Below are 14,685 nucleotides of genomic sequence, written 5' to 3'. Positions count from 1 at the left end.
TGAGAGATGCAAATTCAGCATTTCCAAATGGTGGCATATTCTTCTCATCAAAACCAATGGTCTGGTGACAAGAAGGCACCAAGCAAATCCCCCCAGATCTGAAGATGTCGTTATTTTTTATTCAAAGCAAGCAGTCATGTCCCTGGAGAGGTGAATTCTTGTGTCTACTCTCCATCCTCTTGATGCTGAGAAGTTGTCTTTTGAAGGACCCCAACCCTTTATCCCACCAAGCCCCAGGCCTGCTGCGAGGGACGGACAAGCCAGGCAGGTGGAGGGAGGGCCGGTGGCATGTACGAGGGGCTTGGTGGGCAGCTGCCACCACGGATGGAGCCTGGGAGGCCAGCATGAATGTCAAGGGGCAAAGAAAGAAGCACAGAAACAGCACAGTGGAGGGGAAGGAGAGGAAGAAGAGGGCAAGTAGGATAGGAAAAAGGAGCACTGTAGTCTTGGGGCAAGGAGAGGCGCCAAGGAAAAGAACATGGTCATCATGACGTGAAAGTGTCTTCTGTTGGTGTCGTCCCACCTTTCAGGCTTCACCACTCCTCTTTGTGCCAAGGCTTTCCCATTCCTCCTCTCCTAGAAGCCGTCCCTAGTCCTCCTCCTGAGCTGAAAGGACATGCTATGTCACCAGTCAAATGCACGTCCACCCCTGAATCAGGCTTTTCTTCATCTATCCACTGTCTACTTAATACGGGCAAAGGCAAAGGAGGCTTAAAGATATTAACAACTGTCGAACTGCCAGGTAAATCTGCTAGTTTGAAAACTAATACAATGGCAGGGTATACTAGGTGTGCAGCTCTTCAAAAGTAAACATCCATTTACAGCAGGATCATAAAAATCTTTGAGGCACTCAACAGCAAGTTGCCTGTGGCTTTTCACCCTTGTATCTCCAGGAGTTATTGCTCAATGAGGGAGTATGTGGTGTTTTGTGTGAACCAGGAGGTAATTGTGAGCAGCTACTTAAATAGCCCTAATTATGTTTGGAGAAGGCCGTTCCCTGAAAGCAGCTAGAATCTGTGAATAAACATATTGCCACAGGTGACCACCTGATCTGTGCATATGGACCTAAAAAAAGCCAGTTTGCTAAGTTTAAATACCTCAAAATAAAGCTGAGCAGACACCAGACGCCAATAGCTGCGCCTGCTCCGTGCACGCTACCAAAAGCAGCATTGTACAGGGGCTTTGTAGTGCAGGAGAGTGCAGCTCAGGTCCTTGTGGCATTGCAGACGACCACATAATGTTTAGCCGGCCCGTAATGCACCCCTGAGGGGACTAGAGGGCTTAAAATACAGGCCTTTAAATACCACACGGACAAAGAAAGATGAAGAAGTGACTAGGACATGAACGGGGGGATGGAGAAACTCAGCGGCTTATTTTGCTTAATCCTTGTGCAAACACACTCAATGTCTGCTGAAGTCCAGCGGCAGCCCCTACCTTTGCAAGCACTGCCCCGCGCCGCCGGCCTGGAGCTCCCTGGGGACGGTGGGCACCCGCTCCCTGCCTGGAGCTGGCGGGGCTGGGTGGGCACAGCCTCAGCCCCGAAGTTACCCCCTTGTGAGTAATGCCCAGGGGCTGTAAGCCATTGTGGGGCACCTTGAAGACATGAACTTTCTTTCTCTGGACAGGGTCTCTCTCTCCACCAAAGGCGCCCACCCAGGAGCGAGGAACATGACCTAGGCAGCCCCTGGCCCCCTGGCTGTGCCTGAGTGTTGGGAGGATCCAGGGGACTGTCCCTGCTCAGCTCAGACCAGCAGTACCGTCGCTCTGCAGCTCAGCCATGTCTCCACGAGGCAGGACTGGACAGCAGGAGCCCTATCCAACCTCCTGGTAAAGCTTGATGCTTCAGGCAGAGTTGAACCCCATCTTGCTCACATGTACCACCAGCCTGGAGTCTGACCCTCGGAGAGGGCTGGGACCTGCTGGGCTCTGCCGAGCCCACTGCCCGGCCAGGGAGGTCAGCGAGCCCCAGGGGGACATGGAGAAACAGCGACCTCCCGGCATTCATTTGCAGCAGTTGGGCAGTGAGCTGGTGAGTGGGGCTCAGGCAAGCAGGGCTCAGGCAAGCGAGGCTCAGCTCACAGGACCCAACTTGCAGCTTGGCTGCAGCCCTACACTGCCAGAATTTTTGAAAGAGAAAGTCCGTGACAGAGGGGACAAAACGTGAAGCTGTTTAATGTCTGTGAGGGTTGAAGAGTTCATGGTGACAGCTGAGATAACGCCAGGCTTGGCTCAGAGCCCCGAGCCCTCCCTGCACCCATGGCTTCCTCCTCCTCCTGGAGCGAGCACCCAGCTGCCTCACCCCACCATTAACCACGTGTGGCTTCAGCGTGACTTAAAATTAACAGCTATGCATAAAATCAGTACATAATTATTATATATTCTGACATGGAAGTACAGTAGGTCTAGAAATAAACTCTCTGCCTTTTTAAATTAACTTGGTGGCTCCCTGAACAGCTAGAAAAAAATTCTTAATATTCGTGGTAGTCAGTCACGTTTTCTTCCCCTTTGTTCTGTTTTGATCAATAATTGCTTTCAGCGCTCCTTGTGCGCAGCTGCAGGAGGAGGCGCGCTCAGAGCCCCGGCCCCTTCCCCGAGGCACTCGGTCCTGCTGGCAGCGCAGGGGACGCCGAGGAGACACCACCTCCACCACAGCTCCTCTGGGCAGGTGACAGTGACGCCAATTGCCTCGCAAGAAGTTCCTGGCATTGCCCCTTACAAGACAGGTTTGCCTTGTGCGCAGCACCTACCCATTTTGGCACCAACCACCTCGCCATCAACCCAGGCTTAAAGCCCCCCCCCACCCCATGCTCCCCTCAGGCAAGCGCCATCTCCTGCTGCTGCTTTCTTCACTGCGGCGCTGGTGGGATGCATCCATGCCAAAGGTCCTCCTCACTCACCGCTGGGCTCCCAGCTTTTCCCCTTCTCCTTCAACTCCTTGCCTCTGAACATTTCTCCGCATCGCTCCCCTCCGGTATCATCCTGGTGTTGTCTCTGGACTTCGGCTCGCTCTGCGGGGAGCCGTGAGCTCTCTGGGAGCAGCAGAGGGATAGGGAACGTACCCTTGTGGCACCTCTAGGAGCTGGCACAGCACGGGAAGTTTAAAGGCATTTTCCGAGGAAATTAGGGACAGTCCCAAGTAAAAGGTTCAGCAGAGGATTGCCGTCGACACTTGGCTACCACCAGCGCCAGCTCCAGGCAAAGGAACAGCTGAATGAGGATGCCACCTGCGGAGGGTAAAAGCCTCACGAGCCCTTTTAGCAAACTCCTCCGATATCCCAGGGCTTTAACTAGCGACTGCGGCTGAGGACGGCTGGAAACCTGTGCAAGCGCTGCCCACTCACTCCATCAATCAGAGCCATGGGCTCGTCTCCCCCAGAGCCCCTGTGCCAGGGCTCCCCGCTGCCCCCCGGCCCCACCGCCTCCCCGCAGCGCAGAGGAGACACGAGAGGCTCAGCTCCTACCAAAATGAGGACGAGCTGCACTACTTGGAGCGATGGCTGAGCGTGCCCAGCGTTTAGTCTCTACCAGTCTATTGCTTTGCACACAAAAAGTGCAGAATGCAGTCAGCTTTCAGATTTTTTTAATTTTTTAACACTTGTAAAAGAAGTCCTTAGGAATACAATTTAAAATACACTGTAAACAAAACTTTTTGGTAGCAAACTTTTAAAGAGGTTTTTACAGAGGTTTAGAGCAATTGTGGAATTACAATTGAGGTAACTTAGGAAAGAAATACAGATGGAAGAGAAAAAACAGTATATCCATTCAAATAATAATAATAAGGTGGGAATGAGAATAAAGGTAAGTTTTAGAGAGCTGAGTAATGTGTACCAGAGAGATGAAGGATCGGCACATGTCCTCTGGATGATCAGTTTGTCGGGGTCTTCAGTTGGGGCAGCCCTTGCACCTGGAAAAGCCATAGGCTATTGCAGCAGATCAGGGCCAGTTTCAGATGGGTGTGGAGCTGTGCTGGTCTCTGTTACCCAGGTTGCGCTCACTCACGGCTCAGAGGCTTTCACAGCCCTGCTATCTCCCTGCTTATGGCTTGAAGGGACACCAGTGTCACCTCAGGCTACAGGGAGAAAAAGTCCATTGAACCACATTGCCTCTTTGCTAGACAAAACCCAGAAAGATGACTCACACCTGAAATGCGAAGGTTTTCCTGACAACTTCCAAACAATCACTTCATTTCATGCCTGGACATCAATCAGTGAATTTCCAAGACAATAGATAAACAGAGACAATTACGAATCCAAATATCTGGTGTCTCCTTTGCACACCCCAGAAGCTTTCAGCAGAGCTTTGTGCGCATTGCACCAGGCAGGAGAACAGTCACTGCGTGACTCTGTCATCGGCTAAAACCTGTGCCGTGAGAGGAGAGCTGAACCTCTAGTTATAACTTTGTGAAACTAGAATGCAAAACACAGTGACATCCAGTGAAGGTGCAGGCGTGAACCCAATGTGCTGAGGCAGTCGCTGCTTAAATAAGGATTCTGTTCACCAGGACGTCTTTTCTGATGCTATTCCTGAAACCAGAGACCCACGACGTTAGAGTCAGCATATGAAAGCAGATCTGTCTCCCTGCTTATTTACACAGACTCTCACATCCGCGAGCGTCAGTGATCGCTCGGAGCAGTGGCTCTAAATATCCACAACCAGCACCACATCCCTCTTTCAGAGAAGTGTTTTGAAACACTCGTCCAGACTTTTCAGCGAGGAGTGACAATTATCAGAAGGGGAATAGCAACACAAAATTAGAAAAAAGCAAGCTATGGTGGAAGGCGTAGACTAGCTGAATCTTCAGCTGCATGTCAGAGATTTATCATGCTCTTAATGGAGTCTCAGCTACATTTCTGCAGGCAGAAGGCCTGGAGACTGGGTACATTTCAATGGCTGTGTATTTCTCATAGGTTTAGTCTTGGGGTAGCAACTGTAGCTGTCTCAGCAACGGCAGGGCCACGTGGTGAAGAGCTGAATCGCTCTAACATGCTTCTTGCCTCTTCATGCACACTTTGAACCCAATCCAGAGACATTTTTTGCTGCCTGATCCTCACTGGGTCCCTGCTAGAGATCAGTCTTGTTTTACTTCCCTGGCTTCTTTATAAGTGTGAAGCCAGTAAGTGGGATACAGGATTGCTGCTGCCCAGTTCCCTGTGCTGAAGATGTGCAGGCAGAGGCAGGGCTGCTCATACTGACTTGTGAAGGACGGTATTCAGTTCCTTAGTAAATCTATCATGGTGCAGTCGGATGATGATTCATGTGCAGTGGTGGACTGAACTGCACGCCCAAAGGCTGCCTTCCACATCACTATCTTGGAGGTTGCTGGCCCTAAAGCAAGAACAGACGAGTAGGACACACAGCAGCCTTTGAAAAGCCACACTTTATAGGCCGGTGTATGATGTAACACAGACCGTACTGCATCAGACCAAGGCCCCTGTTAGTCCAGTGTCCTCTCTCCCAACCCAGCTGTAAGCCGATACCTACGAAACAGTAAGAAAATGGCAAATATATCTGCTATTTTTCCTCTGCTAATCTTCTGGCCTCTAATATTTTCAGTTCAGGGGATTTTATGAGCTGGTTGTCATCTCTTTGGTAATTCCCACTGGCTCTGTTCCACGTACTTGTCCATTTTCCCCTTGAGTCCCTGAGAAATTTTTGCATGTTTTTTGCAAATGCCCTTTGCAAAGCGTTCTGCAGGGCTAGTGCTGCTGTTTGAGGAATGACCTCCTCTGACTTGCTTTGAACCTGGCTCTTATGATCCTTTGCTCTTTGCAGGCACCCTTATCCACCCTGTTCGATGGCTTCTAGCATGTTACCTTTCTCTGAATCTTTTCCAGTTCTAATGTATCTGTTGGAGATGAGGCAACCAGAACGGCAAACAGTGCTCAATGTGTGACTGAACCCTGAATTTGTAGCCTACCATAATTAAGTCTTCTGTTTTGGTCCCCTTTTGGTCCCCTAGTAATTGCCAGTGTTAAATTTGTTGGGGATTTTTGACCACTGCAGAGCACTGAGCTGATGTTTTCACACTATCTAGCACAAGCTTGAGGCCTCACTCCTGCCCAGTAATGGTCAGCTCATTTTTTATAGGTAAAGCTATAATTTTTTCTAGTTACATCACTTTACAGTTATATACATTAAATATAATTTGCTGTTGTATTGCCCTGTACTCAGTTTTGCTAGGTCTTACCTATTTCTTCATAGCAAACTCTTACTACTGCAATATATTGAAATAAGTGCTAGTAATCTTTAATGCACTGGGCTGTAAGCTGCACTGAGTCAGGAGCTGCTAGAAGTCCTGTTCAGCATTTTCCCTCCCGGGTTAGCAACATCCAGGAGAGTCAAGGCAGGAAACTGGAGATGGTTACAGCATCACTCATCTCAGTTTAATTTACTGCCAGATGTAAATCAATGCCTTAATCCCACTGTGATAAAAATCTTTATGATCTCCGCGGTGGATAAAGCTGTTTGGTCAGGCCAAGTAGTCAATTTTAAACCAGTCACTATAATCCCCTTTTTCACCAAAGCAGGTGATTTTGTAATCACTGTAAATACTAGATCCCACCAGGAAATCGTTATTCTATAACGTTAGCTGCAACATTGAATTTACTTTGGGCTTTGCTAGAATACATGATGGAGTTGTTAGTTTGCTTCATTCTCACATCACAAACTGCACTGATATGTAACATAGAAAGCTAAGTTTCTTTGCACTGTTACGTGAACAAAAAAGATGAGAGTAGCATCTTTTTCGAGAATGATGAACAAGCATCTTTACTTAGATGACGACGGGAAGTCTTGTGGTTAGACACCCACTTAGGAGCCACAGGACTTGGCTTGTTTCCAGTACTGAACAGATTTTTTATATTATCTTTGAGCCCCAGCTTCCCTATTCAGGAATTTTGTGAAGTTCAAGTGATTCATATTTCCTAAATTGATTTCTCTCTTCCTCCTATAACCATTTTTGGCTGACTAGGCTGCTGCTTCTTCTTCTCTTGCAACAATCAGATTTAAATATGAGTCAACCTGGAAGAAATCAGTAGCACAGGATGCACCAGCTTTACCCCCAAGTGCATACATTTAAAGAATTAGAGTTTAATTGTGGTGTTACAGCACTGTCCACATCCAAGGTCAACTTCACTTTTCTCAGCTGACAGAAATCTGTTCCGTTCAGAAAAGCTGGGGACTCGGCTGACAACCGCTGTGATGACGTTCATTTTCCTCTTGAGTAGGGATATGCAAAGCTCCTGTAAAGGAATGACTAACATGCTCTTCTCCTAGTGTGGTACAGCAGCTTTCCAAGGATCAACCCATGCGACCAAAAGAATTCATGAGAAAAACACCATGAGCCTCTAGACCCCTCACTTATTCCCAGGAAACTTTATTACTGATATACATAGTGATGAGAACCTCCTGGCACATCTACTGAAGGATATGATTCAGAGATGGCCTCTTATTGTGGACAGGATGGCATTTCTTAGCTTTCACAATAACCAGACATTAAAACATAGATGACTGTACCAGAGCAGCCCTTTTTTTGAATGGCAATGATAACATTTGGCACATACCTCACGTTTCCAGCAAAAAGCCCTTGTTGCATTACCCCAGAACCCAGTCCAGCGTGTGCTTCCCCTCCCTGCCGATGTGCCCATTTCCCACCACGCTGTGCGGTGCAGGGCAGGCGCTTGCAGTGACTCTGGGTACTGCAGGGGGGATACATCCCCAAGAGGCTGTTGGCACCATATACTCAATCCCTCCACATCAGCAGACATGGGTTAGTGACAAGACAGATAAAAGAAGTCAGCAGACACCCAGCGCAACCACTGAAGATGTCTGCTTTCAGTAGCTGAATCTGGCTGGCTTTTTTAAGGAACCAAAAATCCTGTCTGGTAGTAAACATCTTAAGTAACCACACAGAAAAAGCCCCAAACATCAACCACCTAGCCAAGTCTTTGGGATGAAAAATCTGGAAAGTCTAGATGAGATAGACGCAGCATGTCTCCTGGCTGGAATAGCTGGGAGCATTTGTTGGTAGCATGCCTGATCGTGTACTGCTGGTTGGACACGGGGCCAAGCCCACAGCCGTTCCCCCGCCAACTGCGTGATCCCTGTCCCTCCTGCCGGCTGCGGCAGAAGCAGGTGATGCCTGGGTGGGACAACTGCCAGGCATTAGGAAAGACCACTTATGCCTATGGTTCATTTCCCAGGCGAGGCATACCTTGTTCCCAGGTGCGAAACACTGATTGCGGCCAGCGTGTCCACCACCGCGCTGTGACTGTTCTCAGGAGTGTGCTACAGCCCTCCACGGCGGCGTGGGACCACTGAGGGGGAGTGTGAAAGCCAATGAAGCAAATAAGGTGAACGGCACCAAATTTTCTGGGGGGAAGCAGTTTTCGTGCAATGTTGACCACTTCAGAGTCATTCTTTGCAACGAGGCAACGTGGGCAGGCAGAGCAGCATTCACGTATGGATTGTGTAGGTCGTTTTGTTATGCCACAGCTGAAGCACATACAATGAAGAAAGAGAGACTCTCAACTCAATTGCAGGGCTGAAGAGGCGGGTTCAGATCCTGCCACAGCTTTGACTCAATCTGACAGACTCCGTACATTTCAAGTTGTAGAAGCTTTTCAGATTTCAGCTTTATGAATGCTAGACAGTGGTTTTGCCACATTTCATCCATCAGATTTCTCAGTTTTATCCACTGTCCATCAGAGTAAATTAAAGCTCTGATTTTGCTGCCTTTCCTCGCTTGTAAATGGGTGACAAGGAGGTCAGCTTCAGAGAAGAGGAGGGTAGTAATAGCTGTGAAGTGCCCTGTCCGCCGAAGTCTCAAATGAAAGACACGATGGCTGTGCAAGGCATTACAAAGTCTTTGAAAATTAAGATAATAACAAGGCAGGCCCATATCTTTTGCTAGCGTGTGAGATTCAGAATCGCTGCTGCAGAACAGCATTTCCATGCCAGGAACCTGCACCAGCTGCTACGGCCACGGAGCAGTCCTTCAGCTGATACCAAAGCATGGGTTGTGCTCCAGTTCTTGGACTCCTTCACCTCTGTCTCACCAGGATTTCTTCAACACAGTCATTAACAGCTCACACATACCTGCCACACCTTCCAGCACACGCCTCTGCATTCCTCGCCCTGCTCCAAGCATGCCTTCTTCACGGACTTGCACTCTCGGAGCTCATGTTCGCTGTCTTATTCATGTGGTTCCTATGAAGTGCTGCTAAGTTGCGGTCACGATGAGTTTAGCCCACAGTGACCCTGTCCTTGCAAGAACAGATCAGGAGTAGATTATCCCGTCACCTAACCGGTACTTTTTGGAAGTATTTTACAACTTACATAATGAAAATAAGTGCTGGAAATACCTGATCTGTAGTGACAACCTCTGGACCTTACTACACACATAACACAAGCTATGTCCATCACTTAATGCATTTTCATCTGTTCTCCGATCTGTGACCAGAACTTGCAAGCTTTCTCCCAGTGTTTTCTCAGCTTCTAAAGCTTTTCCTACCATCTCTTACGTTTACCAAGTCTCCAGTTCCCAAGTGCTGTTGATATTTCCAGCTCTCAGAGTTTCTGTGACAGAGACGCCTCTGTCTTCCAAGGGATGCAGTACCTGGTAACTCTGACGCAACGCGCTGGGGGTCACAGTGCCTGGCCCTGGAGGGTACCTTGACTCTGGACCTTGGCACAGGCCAGCCGAAAAATGATCCCACCTTCCCCCCTTCTCATTGTCCTTCTTCCACGGCGCAGCAAACCAACACCTCGGATCGGCACAGCTCCTATTGGTGCTTGATTTGCAGCCTAGGGGAAAAAAAAAAAATCAAGCTCCTCATTTCCATACAGCAAATGGGAACCAGCAGCGGTTGGCAACTTTCTAGCTTTGGCCAAGGGCAAAGGAAATAGTTAATCTATCACTCCTTTGAAACACAAATCTCTCTGCTTCTTACCAGGGCAAGGGAAAGATCTGAGTCCTTGACTAATGTTAAAGCGCTCAGCTTAAGCTGATAATTTCCCATTTTTCTGTTCTAGTCTCAAATTTTATGCCTTGATTTTTAGTTTAATCCTTTATTTTTAAGATTTACCTGACATCAGCTGCTTCTCAAAACTATTCATTCTGTCCATTAATAAGACTTATTATCTGTTTACCTAACATGTTACCTGATTATAATTAAGACAGTATTCTGTTCTGGAAAAAGAAAATCTAAGAAGTGATATCTCAAGAAGAGTTTATTAGATTTGTACGGTAGAGAAGGCATCCCCAGGCTCTGGGTGGGAAAGATGTCTCACTGATTACCCTCATTTTCTTCCAGTCACCTTTCTGCACATGCAGGTCCTGCTGACCGTTAGATACGAGCGTCATGACAGGCTAAGGTATATATTTTGAGAACTTGTCTATGGTAAATAAGATGTTGCTGACAGATTCACCTCAGCCCCTTCGCAAAAGAGCTTCATTTAGGAGAGATGCCCGGGAAGAGGGATGGAGACACACCATCAGAGTTGGAGGCTGTTTCGGCAGAGAAGCCCCCGGTGCTGTCTACGTGAAGGTTTGCAGTCCTGCTGCAGGGCAGGTGCTCTGCCAGCCTTCCCGAGGGAAGAGTGACCTGGTGGTGGGAAAGGGCTTTTCTCTGGGGCTGATCCCAACCCACGCCTGCTTTGAGGCTGTGGAATTCTTTTGTTGGTTCACTGCAATACTGTTTTGATTTAGGAAGCTGACACACCTTGAGATGTGATATCACTTGTCTGATTACAGCAGAAACTCTTCTGACCACACACCAGTGCCAGGCTTGCCTGCTTTCTCAGTTTTATTTTCTACTCTGAGCTTTGTGGTCTTACGGTCTTACATCCATGCTGTATTGGCATACACAAAACTGCACTTTAAAAGTAGGCAATATGTTTTCATTGAAAAAATCCCTCCTTCTGGTATTTTTGCTAGTATCGGTCCCCAGAACACAATCCCTAACACAGGGAACATGTTCCCCACTGGCACTGATGTGCCAGACAAAAGTTCATGCCTTTGTCTCACTGAAAATGAAGTCTTGATTATTCATGCAGTTCCCAACGAGTCACTCCACACCCTTGAATTATTTGACAGATGTAAAATGCCTTCTGCTGAATTCCTACTCCAAGGAGCCTTTTGCATGACCGGTTTATCAGTGAATGCGAGCAGACTCATGATTTACAGTGCTTCATCATCACGGCATGTGTAATCCTAAACACCATGACTAGGGAAACCAGACCCACCTATTTTTTGCCATAGGCTCACAGCCTCCAAAATCTCCCGGCAGCTGCACGAGAGGCATTCATGCAGGGCAGGTGTGTGTGCAGGCAGACTCTATATTACCCTGTGGATCTCAACACAGCTATGCAGATGAAAGAAAATTGATCAGCTGAGGGTATATAAATTCACTCACAGGGATGATACGGAGACTGAAGGACTAACCTGAAGGCCTATTTCTGTCACTTTTCACTTTCTTGCTTTCTCTTTGCTGCCAAGAGTGTGCTTACCACTGACTAAATACTCAGCTGTGGTGCCAGTCGTGCATGGTCACCCTCCTTGTGTGCGAGCAGCGGAGACCAGACCTTTTCAGCTGTGAGCTAAAGCTCAGCTCTGCTCCCTCAGCCCGCCGTGTGGACCTTACCTCCTTTAAGCTGGCAGTACACTCTCTGCCATGTTTACCCACAAACAGGGTTAGTACGCATCAGTACGCAGTCAGGAGACGCCGATAAACTTTCCTCCACAGCCTGCAGAAGACAGGCGTAGGCTGTTTCCCAAAGGCTCTATGGCTTCTTCCCAAAATGGGGGATCCCCAGGCTGGCCTGGGGATTTTCACAGATCTGCTTTCTCGCACAAAGAAAAGCTCTTTTAGGGGCTCCAGCATTGAGGGGACCTTCTCCAAATGAGACCCTCCTCCAAAGCAAGGTGGCAGTTGCAGTAAGCATGCCCCGAGGGGTACCGACAGCTCCCAGCTCCCCCTGTGACCCGAGGCCGCTCTCGGGTGCAGCTCCACTGTGCACCACTGCGTTATGAAGCAGGAACATACCCACGTTAATTCAGTTGCTAACTTCGAAATAACGCTAACGCCGCGAGGTTTAGTCTGGTCAGATGTAATCATTATCCTGTACATGACACTGTGTGTGTCTCACAAGAAACGGTGTGATTTCTTATAAAAGGGAGCTCTGCCGAGCAGCCGAGCACTCGCTGTCGGAAAAGACGAGGCAGAAATCCCTGTTGCCAGACCTGCAGGTAGTGAAAGAGGCTGATGTGCTTTCGCTGGCAGCTGCAAGCATTTCAATGACATTCCCTAGCAGACGGCCAGTTCTGGCACAATCTGAGGCTGAAGATATTACCTCTGCAATGTGAGATTTTAGGCTGGGATTCCACATTTTTCTCCTAGGGAAATCTCTGTCACTGCAAAACACAACAACAGCACCCAAAACCACGTTAAGCAGTCATTTTAGCAATTCTGAAATCTATTATTCATCTGGCTAATTAAAAAAACCCTCCTCCCTTCTTTTTATTCACAGATGGTCATGATGATACCTTTTGGTTCAATAATTAATCATTTTTGTGTCAGGCTTGACTTGTTTTAGGGAGTTAAACTGAGTGTCTCGTTCAAGGAAATCTGTAATTGAGATACAAATCTCTGTGCGTCTGGGCATCAGTGAAAGACTTCAAGATTTGTGCAGATGACTAAGTATATGGTTTTAAACATGTATTTTACTACCTTAAAGGCATCTACACAGGATGTTAGTAGAGGCTGATCCGTCAGCTCTCTATCTTGTCAGTAGACCCACTGGATTCTGACAGCTGAATAGAGGCTATTAATTAGAACTGCCAGGTTTTGTCAGACTTTTGTCATACTCCCTAGATAATTCAGTCTTCTGCATTTCAAGCGGCTTCAGTGGGAACACGACCAAACCTTTTCATTTCCCCCCTAAATTCTATGCCTCTCTTTCTAAGAAAGAGGATTTATTCCCACAGTAATAACCCTTTCCGTTTTGGGGTTCAGTGTAACTCAGTGCTGCGTTAAGGAGTGCCCGGGTTCGTGCTGACTCCTCTGCCTGGGAGCAGCTGTGCAAGGTTCTGGTATTGACTCCCCACCCTCATGAAGGTTACAGAGGATAATGCCACAAGTTTTGCAGGAATAAAGAGTCTTTTTCTTGCTTTTCTAAGGAGGATCTATGCTAGAATAAGCAAACAAAAATTGGACCTGATTTCACATCCCTCTGCTCCCACAGCTATCCTCACTGGAGCCAGTGACTCTGCTCGTGTGGACATACGACGTGGTATAATGACTCTTCGCTATTCATTCTTAAAGGAGAAGTGTTATTTTTGCATATAACTGTGACCTATTTTTTGCTTTTGCTATATATATAAATTTACCCTTTGTAGTACATCTATGAATCCTTTGAAATGCATGTGATGCAGTGCAAATGATCAGACCTTAAAGGCATATTTAGAAAATGCCAGTTATGTTTATTTTGCATGTTTATAATTGTCTCTGGCCATGTTATCACTGATGATTTTCCACAGTAGCTTTCAAAGTAATGTTGGTTTTTCTGGATATTCAACATTGCTAAAAAGCACTTAAAATGTCAAATGCAAGAACAGTTGTTTGTTTTTTCTCACTACTGCAGCCTAATACATATTTGAACCATGAGCCATCTCATTACAGCTTCTGAAATCAAAGTAAAGCTAGATAATTTAGAGCATAGCACAAACATATCCTGTAAAGATACAGAAGTATCTTTCATGAATCTATAGCATGCAAACGGACGGACCTTGTAATATTTTCTCATTGTATTTTCAGTACATGCTTGCTTTTGTTTCAAAGGCATTTGCAAATAAAATTGTTTGGGTTGAGAGGTTGGTTTGGGATGAGATAATAACCTGTAGTCGTAATGGACAGGGCTTTTATTATGCTGCTTACTTTCTAAATTATCCTCATCAGAGCTTTTCCTTAAACATTTAATTATCTCTGCTCCTCTCCATTCCCCAGACTTCTCTGGTCAGTTGTGACTGAGCTGGGTTACTAAGTGGATTCTTATGGAAATACAAAAACTCTGTTGCTAGAGCAGAAACAACTTTTCCTTCCCTATAGCTGTACCATAGTACTTTTATAAATTTTATTTTTCTGTAAGAGTTTATTTTATTTATTGTAGCTGAAGTAATACTAATAAGTAATTTATATTTAAGCACAATGTGTACATATTATAATTCTGCTTGTAGAGCATTTTACCCCACCTCACCGGAGGAAGGAAACTGATTATAGAGAACCCAGAATAAGATATCGTTTCCTGGAATGTCCTCTGTGCACCAGTAGTAGGGAGCTCTGGCACCTTTTTGGTGGAAGCTCTCTCTGCGCATTAGAATTAATATAATGAATGATATTAATTAATAGGATTACTCAGGGATCATAATCTTCTTATATAGTATAAGTGATTGCCACCAAGGAGTCTACACCTAAATGCCCCTACCCTAAATGCTGAAGGTATCCTTTGAGCACACGAGGAACCTCAGCACCCTGCTCTCAACTACCTCTGCTGTAGACAAATGGAGTTAGACAAGCTAAAGTCAAGTAAATTCTGCCTTTCAAGCCCAGCTTATGTTGCCCAAGCACCCAATTTTATAGGAGAAAACGAGGACATATAATTAGAGGTTAACACCAACTTCTCACTGTC

General features: G+C 46.8%; 1 long non-coding RNA gene across 4 annotated transcripts in view; it reads left to right on the top strand.

The window, feature by feature from the left end:
- Positions 1-14,685, top strand: part of LOC148050803 (uncharacterized) — a 114,613-nt gene that overhangs the window by 82,461 nt on the left and 17,467 nt on the right. Inside the window, exon 9 of one of the 4 annotated variants that reach the window (XR_015700408.1) lies at positions 13,243-13,861. The exons of 2 other annotated variants lie outside the window; for them this stretch is intronic. This is a non-coding gene — a long non-coding RNA (uncharacterized LOC148050803). Of the gene's footprint in view, positions 1-1,625; positions 1,983-13,242; positions 13,862-14,685 lie in introns of those variants that run through there. One more of the 4 variants, XR_015700409.1, reaches the window with a different exon arrangement.

Source organism: Nipponia nippon, unplaced genomic scaffold (genome assembly GCF_047370975.1).
Source record: "Nipponia nippon isolate SJK-2023a ecotype South Korea unplaced genomic scaffold, ASM4737097v1 scaffold_7, whole genome shotgun sequence".
Taxonomy (NCBI): Eukaryota; Metazoa; Chordata; class Aves; order Pelecaniformes; family Threskiornithidae; genus Nipponia; species Nipponia nippon.
Note: the sequence above shows the minus strand (reverse complement) of the source record. Positions and strands in the feature narration are given on the sequence as shown.